This window comes from Vipera ursinii (assembly GCF_947247035.1).
Source record: "Vipera ursinii genome assembly, chromosome: 6".
NCBI classification, from domain to species: Eukaryota; Metazoa; Chordata; class Lepidosauria; order Squamata; family Viperidae; genus Vipera; species Vipera ursinii.
The window spans coordinates 54634232-54653185 of NC_139515.1; the positions used below are offsets into that span (position 1 = coordinate 54634232).

The 18954-nt window shown below is 40.4% G+C and overlaps 2 protein-coding genes across 3 annotated transcripts in view; both read left to right on the forward strand.

Annotated features, from left to right (window-relative positions):
• Positions 1-18954, forward strand: part of SNRPF (small nuclear ribonucleoprotein polypeptide F) — a 228793-nt gene that overhangs the window by 154405 nt on the left and 55434 nt on the right. The gene's annotated exons all lie outside the window — the stretch shown is intronic.
• Positions 7960-18954, forward strand: part of ELK3 (ETS transcription factor ELK3) — a 47105-nt gene continuing 36110 nt past the window's right edge. For both annotated transcript variants that reach the window (XM_083365993.1, XM_083365994.1), the window contains exon 1: positions 7960-8378. The gene's annotated coding sequence lies outside the window, so the exon portion shown is untranslated. The remainder of the gene's footprint in view (positions 8379-18954) is intronic.

The window sequence follows — 18954 nt, forward strand, 5'->3', positions numbered from 1 at the left end:
GGAACGCACAGGGCGGAGGGAAGTCGATGCCGGCAGCAGGTGTTCCCTCAGGTACTCCGGACCCCTGCCATGTAGGGCTTTGAATACCATTACTAGTACCTTGAATCTCACCCGGAAGGCAACCGGTAACCAATGCAGCTCGGGGAGCAGGTATATACAGTATGCAGCAATACTATACAGTATTGCTCTGCTGTTGGACAGATAAATCCCACTCTTTCCTGTTAATTCACTCAACCAATGAAAAATAACTGTTCAGTTTTTCCATGGTCTTTTTCATGATAAAACATTGGAATGTAGTCACTCTGAAACAGATTTAGACTGTATTTCTGTGAGAAAATTTTATTAGGAAATAACGAATATTTTGCTCGCAAATACATTTAACTGCACAGATTTATAAATTGAGAAATGTACAGAGGGAAAACTAATGAACGAATATTTTGATAGGAACATTCCTAAGAATTCTACAAGAAGGATATCCTTGCAGGAAGGAGAAAGGTGGAGTTCTGCCTATGCTGCATTTTTTCAAGAATTGTACAGTCCTTTGTAGGACACAGGAAGAGGATACGGAAGTTTCTACAGGAAGAAAGAGAAAAGTTCAAACATAAACAGTAGCCAAAAATTACCAGCAGGTCGTTATATTTCCTCTTGCTTGATAAGTATTTTAATATAAACCAATATATTTCTCTTACAAAGTTAGCATGTTAAAATATATTTGCTAAATGTGCTAAAGAAGAACATGTGTAAATAATGTTCATACTGCATGTGCCAGATTGTAGTGCCTACTTTGGATTCCGCTGTCAGCTGCAAAAAATGTAAGAAGATTTTAAAAAATGAAGCCTGTATTTGGGGAGACAGAGCGTGAAATAAGCCTGCAGAAATTATGCTTGTACATGGGGTAGAAGCATTATCACTTTGTGACCATTTGTCTCTCTTTTTGTAAGTGGCACTGGAGTATTACAGTATATTCCTGTGCTCTGTTCTTGTGTGTCTCAGCCAGGAGTACACAGTTAGTCATAATCAATCCATTCATCAGTAATTTTCAGTGTTCCTAAAATGGTATGTTACTAGATACAAAAGGTTTGTCACTGCTAAATCTTGGGCTTTTCAGATTACTAAATTCTGGATGATACTTAAGACCTGCAGCAATACAATATCTATTAACTATTATCTATTATCATATCTATTAACCCCCAAAAATTTCCTGGAACTACAGTTTTCAAAGTGTGGTTCTCAACAAAATGTTTCCCCAGAAGAACCCAGGCACAAAAGAGCTGAAATAACAATAGTAAAAAATAGCTATATGAATTGTTCCATTCTGTTTCTCCCCAGTTCAATATATTTTCTTTTTTCCTTTCTCTCTAAGGTAGGATAAAGAATCCACAGACCTCAAAGTATCCCAAGGTCACACTATTGCAATTCATAAGAATAATGGCTGGATTTTTCCAATGCAATTTTGGGCTGTTTTGAAGTTTTTATGAAGTTTTAAGAGTTGGAATGATAGCAGCTGGCCCATGAGAGGTTTCCTGAACTGCTTCCCTTCATTAACACGACAACTCCCCCCACCAAAGCCACAGATTTTTCTATTGTATCACTGCAGACCTGAGAGCAGCCCTCAAGCCCTTCAGAAGTTATCCATTTTTGCTCTAAAGAGCTTCTTTTGGACATGCTTAATGGAAGGTGACTTCAGCAATGCTGGATTTATGGTCCTCCAGTTTTTAGAAACATAATCTTTTTGCAACCAATTGGAGGGAAGTCAAGTCAATAATGGTAAATTAAGGACACTAATTATTGCTTCTGCCTACAACTTACAACTGACTATGGCCTATATATCCTGGAACCAGAAATTTATAGTTTGTTGGCCAATATTAGAAGCAAAACAGAGAAATTTGTGAGTGAGCTTGACTCACTCTCTTTTGGACAATTAGTTGATAGCAAGATGAGACATAAATTACTATCTTTTCCTGATAATGCCATATTTATGTAGTGTAAGCCAAAGGTCAGAAAACAGGGAATAGGAACAGAAAGAAGTTTTGTTTTCTTTCAGAAAGTATTCTGAATCTGCAAATATAGAAATACCCAGTGCTTTTTTTGTAAAAGAAAAAGGTGCCGGAACTCACACGGGTCATACAACCCGCCTTGCCTACCCTACAAGGTTCCATCCAAAAAAGGTGCCGGAACTCCGTTCTGAGCGTTCTATGAGAAAAAAAGCCCTGGAAATACCTATCTACTTCTTGTTATTTATTTATTTTATTTAAAAAGTTTATATAGCTGCCCATTTTATAACCAACCCTGGATAGCTCCCAATCAAAAGTTAAAACAGCACAAAAGTCATATTAAGAGTATAAAACTAAACAAATTAACAACAACAAAAAGCTGGCCCCAGGTCACTTCCTCTTATCCTAGTGCTTGGGGGAAAGGCAGGTCTTCAAAGCTTTATGGAAGGATAGGAGGATAGGGGACTGCCAAATTTCAAGGGACAGAGCATTCCCCATGGAAAAAAGCTCCTAGCTCCCATCAGGTGGCAATATTTAAGGGAAGGGATTAGGAGCATGTCCACTCTATTTGGTTTAACAGGGAAAGATGATTCCACAAATAACCTGGCCCTGTGACATATAGGACTTTAAAAGTGATGACGAATCTTGAATTGCATCTGAAAAACAACAACTAGAAGCCAGTACAGCTTGCAGAACAGAAGTATTACATGGGCGGATCTAGGGTCCCCCATTACTGTGCACCCCACTGGTTTCCAGACCATTTATAATTGGTTAATTCTTTAAAGAAGAGTGTAGTCCTATAACCCTTGACTGGAAATAACCATAATTGGAGACCAATTGAATGAATGAACTGAGATATTGTGGTATTGGAATAGCATTGCTTTGATGAGTGAGCTCATCCAGTTAGTGGCTTACACAGTAAACACTAGTTAAATAAACCTTGGATTAGGGCAATGTAAGAACACAAATCTTTAAGATGAGAATGTTGTGATAATTCCATAGTTTAAATCTGAATTTTGCAAAGAAATATATTATTTTATCTATTCTTAAACTCCTGCCATTCAGTTTCATTAGATGATTCTTAGTATTACAAAAGAAATAGAAATGATCTTTCACTCACTGTTTTATGCACTCTGTATTTATGTGAACCACTATTATATTTCCCCACCGCTTACATTTTCTAAACTAGAAATCCCTAGTGCTATATCAGAGAGGAAGTGGAATGAATGGATGCATGTATTTGTGTTTATTCTACCCCTGATTTTTTTGCTCTAACCCTACCTATTGCTGGCATGTAGCTTTGGCCACATTTCCCTGGAGGAAACATATTTATCCAAGGAGAAAACAACAACAGTTGCTGTCTTATTCCACGACTCCTGAGTTTACTTAGATTGTTTACTGAAGGACTTGAAAAAATAGTTTGAAAGTTGGTATTAATGGCTACCTTTGGATGACATAACAAGTCAAAGTTAGAGGTTAGCTGCAAATACTTTGTACTTGCTACCTAGTTCCTTCTGCACCCTTGCGTGGATAATGAGCTGTCCGTTGTACTGTAAAATTGGCTTGCCATATTGTACAAAGGAGAAATAAAGGTAACTTCCAGATGGAACTAAAACAAATACAGGTTTCTTTACTTTGCTTCATTTTCACAACCAGAAAATTCATATGCAGATTATGAAGAAACAGTCAGGTACAATAGTCATCTGATAATAAGGGAGAAGCCAATGGCACAAGTTATTAACAGCTAAACTATTAATTTGTCTTATCAATTCTCTGTGTGTAATGTTCCCTACATTTCCTCTGCATGCTTCTTCTTCTTCAGTAAGTCTTACTTTTCTTTTTCTCCAATTATGTAATCTTTAATCTTTTCTACAAATTTATCAAAATTTATTAAACTAATCTGTAGTTTCCCAATTTTGACTCCATTTTTTAAAATCAAGTATTTAAAACTGGCTATTTTCCAGTTGTATCCTGCAAATATTATGTTTAGGGACAGGAGTAGTTATGTTGAAAGACCTATACACATTTCACATATGGAATATTTTTTTTGAAAAAAAATCTTGGATGACTTTATTTGCTTATTTTTGAAATTAAGGTCTTTAATTTACATGTTGTTTCTACCATTTATTCCATTCTCTCAGATTGAGAAAATATACACTGTACATCTTCTAAGAGATAATACATATAAATAATTTGCCATTTCTACAGTCTTCAGTTCACTTTTAGTACTGCTTTAACACTCTTATTAGCATATTATTGGCTTCTATTTCTTTTAAAAATATTGTTGGATTAAATATTTTTAATTCTTATGGAGTATTCTCTACATTCTACCTTGCCCAGGATTAATTTGTTCCCCTTCTACTAATTTGTACAATATTTCCATTTTTTAACGAAAGAAACTCATGCAGGCACCTTCCTGGACTTCCTGACTTGTTGCCTACCCTGCAGTGTGGATTCAAGCTGAACTTCAATTATAGTGCAAGTCACATTCCTCAAAATATGTTGGCCCGCGTAACTTTTTTTTTAGCATACCCTTCATTTTTGAAGTGATGTTCAACTATCTTGGTAATTGTCCACTTATGTATGCAGTATATTATCTTTGGTAGCTTTGCCATCAAAGTTTCCAACTAGTAGTTTTCTGCTTATTTGGTTACTGTATAGCAGGGATGTCAAACTCGATTTCATTGAGGGCCCCATCAGCATTGTGGTTGATCTTGGGGGGGGGCAGGGTGTGTGGCTGGAGTGGGCATGGCCACCTCAACATTGCTTGTGTCGGGGGGCACCTGTGGTGGCCTGGGAGGGACTGGGGGGATCCATTGTCTCCAGCCAAGGAAGGCGAGACCAGGGCGAGCACCATACCCTTGTCCACCAGAGGAACCTTGCTGTCCCTCTTAGGCCATGCAGTGGACCACCAGTGATGCAGGCTGCCCAGAGCCCTAGGGAATGGAGGTCAAGCGGCCAGACCAGCCTTTCCCAAGGGGGCACCCAGCTGTGCTTACCTCCTCCTCAAGGTTGCTGCTGATTGGCTTGCTCTCCTTGGCCAAGTTGCTCATGGTGTGCGCGGGAAGGCAAAATGTGTGGGTCAAAGGGAGGCCCACTCCCACTCCCTGCGAGGAGACCTGGCTTGGTAACCAAAGCATCCTCAGTGATAGGATGGGAGGCCACCAGGAAAGGTCAGGAGGAGGAGGGGACCAGGGGATGTAAAAAGGGCAGCAGGGCTGCTTGTGGCCAAGTGCCAAGGCAGGACTTCCATCAGACCATTCCTCCCTCTCATTATAATCTTCCTTCCTTTCCCCTTTTTCTTCTTTTTCCTTTCCTCTTCATTCTCCTTTCCTTCTTCTTCCTTCCCCTTTTTCCTTCTTTTTGTTTGTCTTTCCTCTTTCCCTTTCTCCTTTCCTGTCCCTTCTTGGATGCTCAAATGCAAAAGGGGAAACATTTCTTGATGCCTCCCTGCCTTGTGATCAAATGCCACGTTTGCTAGTAGTCTGTGGCCACTTAAAAGACCGAGAACAAACCAGGCTCAGTTTATCCCATGCTTGCATTTAGTGGGGGCGTCCACAGACAACAGTACAGCAAAACTGTCAAAATGGTGGCTGTGATAGTTTATCAGAGCTCCTCTGTTTTTTATGTGCAACAGCTTTAGCTTTTAGGAACAGAGGTAAGTTAGTTGCTTTTCTATTAATACATAATTCTTAAAAGTGCTCTTCTGTAGGGACCCTGCCATGGTCTAATTGATACTGGAAATATAGCAGAGGGAAATATTTCCCCCCACTCTGCTTTGTCCTGATTTCTCCACTGGAAATGGCTGTTTGCAACACACAAGGAGGGGATACTTTCCTAAGAGTTCACAGTTCAAGAATACCAATGTTAACTTGGATTGCCAATAAAATCCTGTCTGTGACAAAAGAGAACACAAAATTGCTTTCTCCTTTGACCCCAAGTCTCAACGTGTTGGATCGCGGGATCGCAGGAATGACGAGACAGCCAGGGCGTGAGTGTAGCAGACCTTCATTCAGCTAGGTGGTTTTCGCTTGGGTAAAGGGGTTTACTTGGCGTGCTTTTATACCTGCCCAGATGAATGCCAGCCAATGGATTCAAACCTGGGCTTCCCGCCACTGCAGGTAACCAATCTCTTTAAATCCCGGCTTCCCGCCGGTACGGTTATAGCCCGGAGCTGTCAACCCTGTTTGAACCAGGCTTTCCCGCCAATTGCAGTTGTAGCCTGGAGTTGTCCAGCTCCGCGCCTCCTGCTGTGCTGTCAACTCATGTATGCTAGCTGCATACACTACACAACGGATCCAGAATTGAAGCAGAACTGCGTGAACTGGGGCATCTCCAGCCAAGTTGCCCTGTCTTGCTTTTCCTTCCTTCCTTCCTTCCTTCCTTCCTTCCTTCCTTCCTTCCTTCCTTCCATCCTTCCTTCCTTCCTTCCTCCCTCGCTCCCCCATCCCACCTTTTTCCCTCCCTCCCTCCTCCCTCTGTTCCTTTCTTCTGCCCTCCCTCCTCCCTCTGTTCTTTCCTTCCTTCCTCCATTCCTTCCTTCCTTCTCCTCTTCATCTCTTTCCTTCCTCCATGCTCAGGAAGGGGTGATGGGCGGGGCAGAGATTGCCAGCGCTGCTGGTCTCCATGCTTCCGCTGCACAAGGGTGGGCAGGGCTGGTCCTGGTGAAAGGGAAGCCTCATGGCTGCAAGGTTAGGGCAGCGAGGGGGCCATGGAGGTGATGATGGGAGGGGTGTGTGCTGATCTACAACCTAGTTGCGTCCATCAAAGCCAGAACGCACTCAGCCTTAGATCCATGGGGCAGCCCTGGAACCAGGGGAAGCCGCCCTGCCACCTCTGCCCTGACCCCTGGGTGTGCGCACAGGAGATAGCCAGCACCAGTGTCCTGGGTGAAGTCAGCCTGCAGGGCAAGACAGCCAGCAGGGACCCTGGACTCCACTTGCACGTACGCCCAGGGGGCAGGGCGGGGGCACCCATCACTGGTTCCAGGGATGCCCTGTGGATCTAAGGCTGAGCACGTTCTGGCTTTGATGGCTGGCACCAGGTTGTAGATCAGTGCCCAGTCAACCTGGGCCGAGGTGCCATGGGCCGGTCCTTCGCTGTTTCCAGAGCAGGTCCCTGGGCCCGACAGAACCACATGGCAGGCTGGATCTGGCCCGCGGGCCTTGTGTTTGACATGCCTGCTATAGACTGACTGTAGCACTGAATGAAACATTTTATCTTTCCCTATAATTGTTTTCTTTTCCTATGAACATTTTTCAGTTGCAAGTCTGAGAGCAGAGACTATATTTTATTTATTGATCTATAAGACTCTTTAGAAACTTTTCTGGGTGAATCCTGCAATACAAATCATTTAAATTAAGAAATGAGCTTGCAATTCTATACATAGGTAAGCTGTTTAAGTCCCAGGAAAGCTTGTATGTTAGACTGTTACTTCCACAGTGGAATAGTGGAATACTTGTGATAGTGATTATTGCAAATGAAATGTTGCCTTTGGATTTTTCTAAAATTATATTTTAGAAGTACTTTAACCAAGTACTTCTAAGTCTATCAGCAAAATTCTTAGAACAGTGAGCATGATGGGACAAAATCTGAAAAACAGAATCTGTTGTCTCTCTAACCATTAAGCTGCTTGGATAGGAATATTGATACCTGCAGCGCATACGTGCAATATAATAAATGCATTCTATGGGCTACCATGGTTTTTAGTACATTATTCAATCAAGTCAAACAACTTTTAGCAGTGTGTATGAAAGGTGTTTGCAATTTCCTTCTCTTAAGGCCACAAAAATAGTTGAATCACTTAAGAGCTGGGTGTAGTTGGCGTTTATTTTGTTTTTCTTTTAAAGCTACCTTATGTTTCAAGGAGCTTAGGCTGATGAGCAAAACTGTAGGTCTGGTTTGAAGCTCCTCCCCGCGGGTGCAGAACAGGAAGAGGTGGAGGTCAGGGGGAACGGCTGGAGTTCCTTGGTTTGTGTGCGAGGCTGAGTCCCGTTACCGCTTTACTCTGCGTGTGTCTTATATTACAGCAATGCTGCCTGCACATCAGTGGCCAGAGAGGGGAGAAGGGAGGAAAAGGCTGTTTACACAGAAAGCAAACCGCCTGGGGAATAATGCAGGAAAGGAAGTGAGCCGGCTCTCTGTCTGACTGCCCTAACTTCCTGCTCTCTCTCTCTCTCTCACACATACACACACACGGACACACACTAGCGAGGGAGGGGGGGTGGAAGGGAAAAAAAAACAAGGGGGAAAATCAGGGTCTCATTACAAGAGCAACAGTGCGTTTCAGAGGACTGATCAGCATGGAAAACCGGGGGATTCTACGCAGCTCTCTTTAAAACGGCGAGAAGAGGCTGGAGAGAAGCCCACCAGACCAGGCGCTGGGTAGGTAACTCCTAAAGTTGGAAAAGAGTTTGGAGGCGAGGCAAAGGGTGGTGGTGGGGGGAGACAGGTGGGAGCCGAAGGCAAAATGCAAAGCTTCTGGGCTGCTACTGGTTCCAAAATAACTTGCACGAGCGCTTTGCTTTTCCTGATGAAACGCCAGAAGGGTCGTGGCCGGGGGGGGAATCCCTGCCTCGCCGCAAGGCATCCGGTTGGGACGGCCACTGGGGGGGGGCGCGCGAAAGTTTTGGGGTGACTTTTCTTGCTGCTGGCGAAGTGCCATCTGGCAGCGAATGTGTGCACGCGAGGAGGGGGACATTTCTGGGGGAGCACAAGCTCCCGAGACGCTACTCCTCGGTTGCCGGAGGAGAAGGACGTCTTGAGGACCCCTCCCCCGGCCGGCAGGGCAGGAAGGGACTCTGGAGACGACCGAGAGGGATGCGGTGAGGGAGCTGCGAGGAGCCTCCACCTGCCGTTGGCCAACAGGGAAGGCGGAGAAGGGACTTTTCTTTGGAGGCGGGGGGAGGGCCGGGGAAGATGTTTGTATGAGGTGGCTAGAGGGTCTGGGGCCGGAGTCCCGCGCACTGTTGCCTGGCTCTGGCGGCGAGCGCTTCCCCGGGAGTGTGGCGGCCGCGGAGGGCCCTGTTGTTCTGTGTGGAGAAAGGAGCTTTTTTATTTTTGGCGGGGGGGGGGGAGAGTCAGCGCTTGTGGAAAGGAGGGAAAGAGCGCGTCTGACAGGTCCGTGGAGGAGCTGCCTTTACTCCGAAGGAGCGCCGACGGTCGTCACGAGCCGACTCCGGCGTGCGTGGGAGGGAGCGCTTTTGCGTGCGCCCTGGACCTACCGAGGCTCGTGGCGATAATAGCTCGCTTGTAGGAGCCCGGGGCGGGGGGGGGGGAGGCGGGCGGGTTGTCTAGTTTTTGAGGCAATGAATTTGGATTGGTGGGTGGGAGGAGGGGAGGGGAGGGGGCAGTACACCGGTCTGGACTTCCTTGAAATTAGGGGAGTTGCTTAAAATGGTTTCGGGCTGCAAAGAGAGGAATAAGACCGTCCAAGGGGCTTGGGGAGGAGGAGGAGGAGGAGGAGGGGGGGGAGTGTTGGGAGAGTTTCTGGCTCGTCTGGAAACAGCAAGACTAATTGCCATGCGCTTCCGGTTTGAAACTGGCAGCAGACAACATCTTGAAAATGAGTCACTGCAGCTCACAAAGAAACTCTGTGGTTTTCTCCCTTCTCAGGTTTATGTATTCGCTCTTTTACGGTTGTCTCTGTGGTCTGGAGAAAAAGGGAGCGCGAGCCAGGCTCCTCTCCCGTTCAGCGCTTCTTCCACTAAGCAGCCCCATCGTCCATTTTAAAGTTGTACACACCGTCGGTTTCACAAGAGGGAAGGGGGGGGGGAATCGCGGGAGGGTTGTTTTTGGATCTGGCTTTGCCGAAGGTTAAGAAGGGACCGCGATGCTGCAGGAGGAAAAAGTTCCCTGAATTTTCCACTGGTTGCAGGAAGGGAGCCCATTTAGTCATGGCTAAGTAATGTCTGCACACACCAACTAATCTCATTAGGCGTTTCCGTTCCTTAACACAGGAGGGTTTTGTGAAGCCCTCTCGGCCTTTCTGCACTACTGTTGAAAGCGAGACAAGTTACATCTTTATTTAACGGGGATGGGGGGATGGGGGGGTTGGAGCAAGCTAATTTAACGCTGCATTGGTCATGAGGTCTTGAGTGACTTTTTAAAGAAAAGTGAACGGCAGAAACATTTCATTTTCCTAATAGAAGAGCTTTGGTTTTGTAAATGTGGTTTGTTGGTTTTAAAGCCTCAGTGTACAGTTACCACATTCTGCATATCGTGATGAACTACTGTATGTAAAAGTATAATCACAGCACTGGTAAATAAAATGATTATCTTAATAATGGATAGCTTCTTAAAAAGGCAATCTGATTGCAAACTATTAATCTAAGTTATATATTTATAATCGCAAGTGGACAATTGTACTATATATATATATATATATATATATATATATATATATATATATATATATATATATATATATATATATATATATATATATATATATATATATATATTTAAAACTTGTTTTCTATTCTAAATAAACATTCTGGCACCAGATATTTTTCCAAGTCTGATTGTATTAATGCACAACCCCTCCTTTTTAAAAAGAGAATCCAGAACTTGAAACCCATTAAATACATATGGAGATTATCATCAAGCTGTATTCTGAGAGTGTTTAAGAAGTTTGTGCTTTTGCTTTGGATATCTGATGTGCAACCAAAATGAAACAGGCCTATAGTTCCCAGAAGTGGACTTGCTTGTAGAATCCCAGGGGCATTTTGGAATAACTTTCATCCATAGAATTAGTAATACTTTGCATTAGAGTTTTAGTGAGCTATTCAGGCTATGATCATACCAGGAATGGGCATCCTTTTTTCTCTGAGGACTGCATTCCTGCAGAAGCAATCAACTGGAGGCTGCATTGTATGCTAATAGTGGATTGATTGAAGCAAGCAGTGGGTAGCGGCAGAGCCAAAGGCAATATGCGATGATATGCTCTGTTTTTGGTGTCCTTTTGCTGACTACTCTTTTTTTCTTGTTCTCCTCACACAGCAAGCTGCCAGGGAAGCAATAAATTGCTTTTGACAAAGACAAAACAGTCAACAATGGTACATGAGCTCATTTGGCAGTGGGGAACTCTTAAAACAGAACACAAATGAAGTTGGCTGATCAATTCCAGTTTTGTGCAGGAAAATTGATGGATGCCAAACAGTATCTCTTAAAAGTGGAGCCTGAATTTTTGGTATAAGAAAGTAACTCTGCTAAATGTTAAAAGTACTAAAGTCCTAGGAGACCACACTGCATCTTCTGTCTGTGTTGATTAATAGATTAATTTTCTATATTGACCTCTGATTAACTACCTGAACAGAAGAGTTCAAGATCGCTGCTTTCTTGCTTAAAAACTTTATTCAAAATTGAGATTCATTTTTAATTGAAATTTATGGCTTTTAGGGCAAATCTTACCCTGAAAGTCATTATAAATCATATAGTTGTGCTCCAGGGATCTAAGTGGAATTATCTGTAAAGTAGCCTTTTGTGGGATTTTGCTGCTATTTTAATTTATATGTAACAAAAATGAAAGAGCAGAAAATACAATGTTTTTTTAAAAAAATATTAGTTTCATAGTGTCACATTTGTGAGATGAATGGCTATATAATTTTGATAATAAATTAGCTAACTAAATATAATTCCTGAGTCCTAGAAATGATACCATTTAAAGGTTAATGGTTTGATTTCTATGTTTTTCAGTTTCTCTTTCATTATTTGTATAATATAGCTAGCTTCCCTTATAAGAAGATTATGTTGCATTCTGTATGGAAGATATGTTTACTTCCTTTACTTTTCTGGGTGCTTACTGTAAACTAATGCTAGCTATGGTTTGTACTGTGAATTTGCTTATCTATATATTATGAATTTAGGTTGCAAAAAGGCCAAAAATATGAAGCAGACTCTTTTGTATACATTCTAGACCTCTTTAGTTTTCTTTTCTGATTACAGTTCTTTGTGTTCATTATATATATATATAAATTTGGAAGTCATACTGCAAGATGTTTAAGTATTTTTAAATTGAGACTGTGGGATATAATTGGGATCCTTTTCTTTAGTACAGTGCTTCTGTTAAGCTGTATAGCTGTAATCTATTGCTGACTATCAGCTGGTTAGATAATATAATTTCCATTTCTATGGAATAAACTGTATTAGACATGGTGGTCTTTGTTTTAATTTGTGTTAGAACTGCTGCAGGATATATTTTAACTAAGTCATAGCCGATTTAATATGTGTATAATATACCTTTCACTTCCATAGTTGACTCATACTCAAATTGTGGAAATTTATCTAAAATTTGCAAACTAAATATTGATTTTACGTGCCACATTTAGCACAGGTGTTGTTTGGTTTCCAGAAACAGATCTGATAGCCTTGGCCCTCTCCTCTGTGTCAATTGTAATCCTATAAAAAAAGCTGTAATGACATATTTGTCATAGCTTTCTGTAGCAATGCAGCATTGTTTTTCACAATCATTCTGTGGTCGTGAATGATTATGTGAGTTAATTCTATTTGAAGGTTCTTATTCAGTGAACCAACTGGTATACTTGAATCTTCTGAGAAACACTTAAAAGACAAGAACATACTGGTATCTGTTCCTAGGAATTTTGCTGACTTAAAAAATAATGTATGATTAAAAATTGGTCATAACTTAGAATAAATCATAGATACAATAAAGGACATTGATTTTTACTAAGCATCAGAAATGTGATAATGTAGAGTTGCTAAAATGTATATAGCTATATAAATGGGATGAATAAATAAATAATGTAGTTTGCCCTTTTGAAAAAGCAAATTTGATTTTTCTTTTTGGATTACCTATTCTTGCAGTATATGAGCAGTATGTGCATCCATGTTTAGGAACAAACTCTAAAATTACTCTGAAGAACTCACAATTCTCAAATGAAGTGCAGTATCTTAAGTCAGATTGCAGCCCAAGTTTAAAATCATATTCATCTGTTGAATTATTGTTCAGGAGAAAGCATTTGCATTTAATTCTAAATTTTAGAACTTGAAATGCATAATAAACTTTGAAACTTTGCAGAATTTCCTTTCTAACAGTGAAAAAAAGAGAATATGTTGGAGGGAGATTATTTAAGGCAATAATTTGGTTAATGGGAACATTGTAAGGATTTATTTTTCTAAATAACTTCATGATATAGGTTAGTTATTTGAACATGTATTCTGTGTAAAGTTATAAATTGTTTAGTACCTTATTAAACAATAATAATACATTTTGTAAAATTTAAGAATGTTCACAAGAGCTTTTTATCCATTAAGGAGGATTCATAAATATCTTTATTCAGTCTACTATTTTATATATGAATAACAAAGGAGTTTTTTGGCTAGTGATTTTATGCTGTATTGTATCTTAGCTCATCTGCAAAACAGATTTCTATTATAGTATAACTTTGTATTAAATGAAGTGAAAATATCATGTAACAGTTTCTAATGCAAACTTATTTCTCTTAGTCTATTCAGCAATGGATTGTGTGCCAACCCTTTAAACATTTTATTATTGCTTCTGAGGCATGTTACCCTTCACTATGAACAAAGGTACATATTGCAGGAGAAGATAACTTTCAGCTATTTTCTCATAACATGTATAAACATATGTTTACTGGAAGTGTTTTTCCCCTTGAGAATGTTTCTACTAATAATCTTTGTACACATGAACTTACATAAGTAAAAGTATATACTTTAGGTTGAATATATTTATGGATTTAGAATTTGCCCTTTTACAATGTTTTAAGGTGGCCTAAAGGTCAAATATAATAAAAACAATGAAATAATTAAATGGTATAATTAAAATAAATTATGAATGTATGTGAAAATTAAAGGTAGACTTTGACATAAAATGTCTGAATATACATATGCAAGTGTATTTAAAGACAGTAAATTTATAGACTGTAGAATAATTTGAGTCTGGCAATTTGATGCTGATCTGGGGACTTTAAATACAGTGCATTCAGAAAGTATTCAGATCCCCTTCACTTTTGTCAATTTAGTTATGCTGCAGCCTTATTCTACAGTTATTGAACTACTTTTTTTCATTAATCTACACTCAGTACCCAATAATGATAGAGTGAAAACAGTTTTAGAAATGTCTGTACATTTATTAAAAAGAAAAAAATGAAATATCACATTGGCTTTAGTATTCAGACCCTTTGCAATAACACTTGAAATTTAACTTTACTGCCCCTCTCTCATTTCTCTTGATCGCTGCTGACAAGTTTCTACACCTTGATTGGAGTCGACCTGTGGTAAATTAAATTGATTGGACATGATTTGGAAAGGCACACACCTCTCTGTAGAAGGACTCACAGCTGGCAATCCATACTGCAGCAGCAGAGCAAAAGCCATGAGGTCAAAGGAATTGCCTGCAGAGGATTATTGGCACAGGATTATTGCAAGGCACAGATCTGGGGAAGGCTACAATAAAATTTCTGTTGCAAAGGTTCCTAAGATCACAGTGGCCTCCATCATCTTCAAATGGAAGACATTTGCCACAACCTGGATTTTTCCAAGAGCTGATCGCCTAGTCAAACTGAGTAATTGGGGAGAAGGGCTTTAATAAGAGAGGTGATCAAGAACCCAATGGTCACTCTGACAGAACTCCAGAGATCCTGTGTGGAGATAGGATAGAGTTCCAGGAAGACAACCATCATTGCAGCCCTCCACTGATCTGGACTTTATGGCAGAGAGGCTATACAGAAGCTTCTCCTTCAGAGCAAAACACATGAAAGCCTGCTTGGCGTTTGCAAAAAAAAAGCACCTGAAGGACTCTCAGACTGTGAGAAACAATATTCTCTGATCTGATGAAACCAAGATGGAACTGTTTGGCCTCAATTCTAAATGTTATGTCTGGAGGAAACCAGGCACCGCTCATCACCTTCCCAATATCATCCCAACAGTGAAGCACGGTGGTGGCAGCATCGTGCTGTGGGGGTGTTTTTCAGTAGCAGGGACTGAGAGACTGGTTGGGGTTGAGGGAAAGCTGAATGGAGCAAAATACAGAGTTGTCCTCAATGAAAACATATTCCACAGTGCTCAGGACCTCAGTCTGGGCCAAAGGTTCACTTTCCAACATGACAATGATCCTAAGCACATAACCGAGACAACACAGGAGTGGCTTAGGGACAGCTCTGTGAATGCCCTAGAGTGGCCCAGCCAGAGCCCTGACTTGAACCCTACTAAACATCTCTGGAGGGACATGAAAATGGCTGTTCAACAAAGGTCACCATCCAACCTGACTGAGCTTGAGAGGATATATTCAAGAATAGGCATAGGCACCAGTTGGTTTGCCATATATAATATAAAGGTGTCCTATGGCAAACTAATTGGTGCCTATGCCTATTCTTGACCTCAGAGTAGAACACATTGCCACAACCCAACCGGGAGGTGGTCAAAGCAAAGGCTGTAAGTAAAGCATATGGTGGAACTATGCAAAGGTCTGCTAGCTACAGCTGCTTCCTTTTTTTCAAGCAGGAGCTGTGGGTGCAGGAAGACCTTCTGTTTAAACAAGTTAAACGGAAGCATAGTCCCATCCAGAGCCATATCTCTGGAATGTATCTACAGCCACTTTGTTTTGCTGGAATTGATTCTGAGCCTGTTCCTACTTAGCCAGACTCTGAAAGCCTCCAGACATTGGGACAGAACTTCAATGATGTCCTATTTGGGTTGGAATTTAAATGTGCAGCTGAATACAATCCACTTACTGATATTTTTATGCTAGTGAGTGACCTCCCCTAGCAATCTCATGTAGATGTTGAATGGTCCACTCTGGAAAAAAAACCTCATTGCAATTAGTGTATTTTGCTCCCAACCCTTACAGATAATCCATAAAAATATAATAGTGAAGGCTTCCAGGAAGTCAAGAAGATCAGGAGGGTTACATTTCCCCTATCCTCGTTCTACCTCAGGTTATCCAGAAGCAAAATTAATATGAATTATATTCCATACCCAGACCTAAACCTTTGCTGAAAAGAATCCAAATAATAATTTCCTCTTCAGCTATCTGCAGTTGCAGCCTCCTCAGGGCCAATAGTACCACCCTCTTTCCTAACTGAAACTAGCCTCTTCTTATCACCTACCTGGAAAATTTTACCAACTGGGAAAGACAGTGATGAGGCTGCATGTGGCAGAATTGATGCGGTGGAGAATCCTTTTAATTTCCTCAAGGTAACAGCTTCAAACACCCAAATAACCTTGAAATTAGCAGAAAGCCTCTGCTAATTCATTAGAACCTGCCTAGCAAGCATTCATCTCAGTATGAATCCTTTAAATCCCTTTTGCAGCTAATAAGAATTAGCCCACAATCTCTTTGCAGCAGCCTAACAAATGTTCTTTCAGTTCATTCTTCCCAAAGGAGTTTGGGTCATATTAAATAAGCTTCCCCAGTAGGACTCTTGATGTAATAACAGCATAGAAATATTGTTGTTTCTCTGTCTCTATTACCATGATGCTTGTTCAGACCTCAGCTCTCCCTTATATTTGGTTGGATGCACTCTTTGTCTTTCACCATTGGCAAAATTAATATAAATTACATGCATACCTGATGCACACTCTGATGTTTCTTCTACCAGAGCTCCTCAGATTACTTATTGATTGAGAAGCAAGGGAAAGTTGTGCAATCCTATCCAAGGCTTCTGCCATCTCCATATTCTAGGATGGGACTAATCTCTCAGTAGAACTGCCAACTATAGATTTGGGGAATCCTTTTGAAGCCAAGAATATCCATTAGGTATTTGGGCAGTCTGATTGAATTAATTTGATTTTCCTTTGGAAGTTGACAACACTGATTAATTTTATGCCAATCATAGAGTGATCTGACCATGGCAAAAGATATGTGTAAATAATTCCCTCCATTATATCACATTACTTCTGTTCATGACCTCATAGATGAACTGGGTCCCTGATTGCCTGGGATTTCAAGAAAAATTCTGGATATCTATGAAGAAGTACCTCTAGTAATCTGCAGATCAAGGAATTTTGGCTTTCCTCTAGAAAGCAAAATTCACTAGACCAATTTTCAAGATTGTGGATTTTTTTAAAAAATGGTCTAGTAAACTGAAATGGGAAGATGAACTCTGACCAATGTAATTCTGGAAAACTCCATAATAATTTACATCTCTATCCTTATAGCAAATTATCCATCTATTTTAAAGACAAATTCCAGAAGTAGATCAAGAGGTACAAAAGACAATTTTTTGAACCACTTTGTATCATGGAATCAACTATAGCTTTAAAATATCAGTACTAAAAATACCCCTTTGCAGCTTCAACTAATTTATTATATCATTAACCTAGATATGCAATAATATATATCAGCAGATACAGCACTACCTTTGCAAGAAAATCAAGACAAAAAGTATGCTTAAAAGCTTAAATAAAGTGCTGATTTGCTAGATAGAGTGAAATAAATACTTTTCAGTCAACATGTAAATAGTTGACTGTAGTAAGATTACAGAGCAGTAATTATAGCCTTACATTTTTGATTCTGCTCACATCTATATTTTTTATGTAAAATTTTAAATTTTAAGAAAATGGTTTTATATTAAGTCAGCAAAATAGTTATCACTGCCACATTGCCATGAGTACAATAGAGATACATATGGAAAATATAAAGATATGGTCTGGCTTTGAACCTGGAAGTTCTTTTGTGTGCAAACTAATGTTGTGCCAGTATAATACAGATGCATACCATATGAGTGTGTTTTTGTAAGTATGAGAAGCACTTTATTTTATTATCATTAATTTTTCAAATCAGTGTAGATTTATGTGCTTTTCCAAGTGCTTATTCTTTAAAACACTGAACAACTAGTGTTTTAAAAATCTTAGCAAGCAAGCAGAAACTATCTTCATTTCCTTCCTGTTCCCAATCCAGGAAATAGAATCCATGCACTGAATCAAACTTCCTGGTTTGGACTGTCTTATTGCAGACAACCTTCATGCACATATAGATGTCAATATCAGCTGAGTTGTGTTTGAAATCTAATGACTGTATGGACAAATGCTCACCATCTTGCTCTGTCTTCAACAAAACCCATAGTTCTTCCAAGGACAATCCAGCCATTTCTCTGATCTCAGACATTCACTTGATTCCTTGTCTTTTCTTATATTCTTTGCTTTTTGTTAAACTTATTTTTCTAGCCCAGGTTGGTTGCATAAGAGAGACTAAATAGACCCAAAGTGATATGGTTATGTATATGTGATAATTAATTGTGTGCACTTTTGCATTCTTTCTTGTTAACTGAAGAATTTTGTCTTAAGCTTTGAAAGGTTTTGATTAAGTAGGCAATCCTATATAATCATTTTGTGCATATGTGCATGAATCTTTGGGCCAGTGTTGACTCCTGGTGACTGCCTGAACAAATCTTTGACCTTTTCTTGGCAATGTTATTGAAAGTGGCTGGCCCAAGGTCACCCAGCTGGGCTTTGTGCTGAAAGCAGGACTAGAACTCATGGTCTCCCGGTTCTAGCCTGGTGCTTTAACCACTACACCAAATTGGCTGCCTATATAATCCTACTCTAAAGTAATTTCCTCACAGGGGAATTTACTCCCGTATATATGAAAGATTCTATGTACTTTAATGCAGACGTCCCCAACCCTTTGGGCACCAGGGACTGGTTCCGTGGAGAAAGTTTTTCTGTGGACCGGAGAGTGCGTGGTTTTGTGTGCTGCCTGCATCTCTCTCTCTCTCTCTCTCTCTCTCTCTCATAGAAAAAAAACCTACGCAAATTGGGATCAGCATTGCTGCAGGCTATATTATATTAAAAGTTTGCCTGAATCTCCAAATTAAATACATATTAAAAGCAAGAGAAATCTTTTTAGGGTTTGGTGTTCTCCTGAAATTTCAGTTTTTTTTAAAAAAACATGTTTTTCTAGATTTTTCACTCATTATGCAAACCATGAAGCGGTACTGGGAATGGAAAAGGAGAGTGGAAAAAGTTGGCCTCTTTCTTC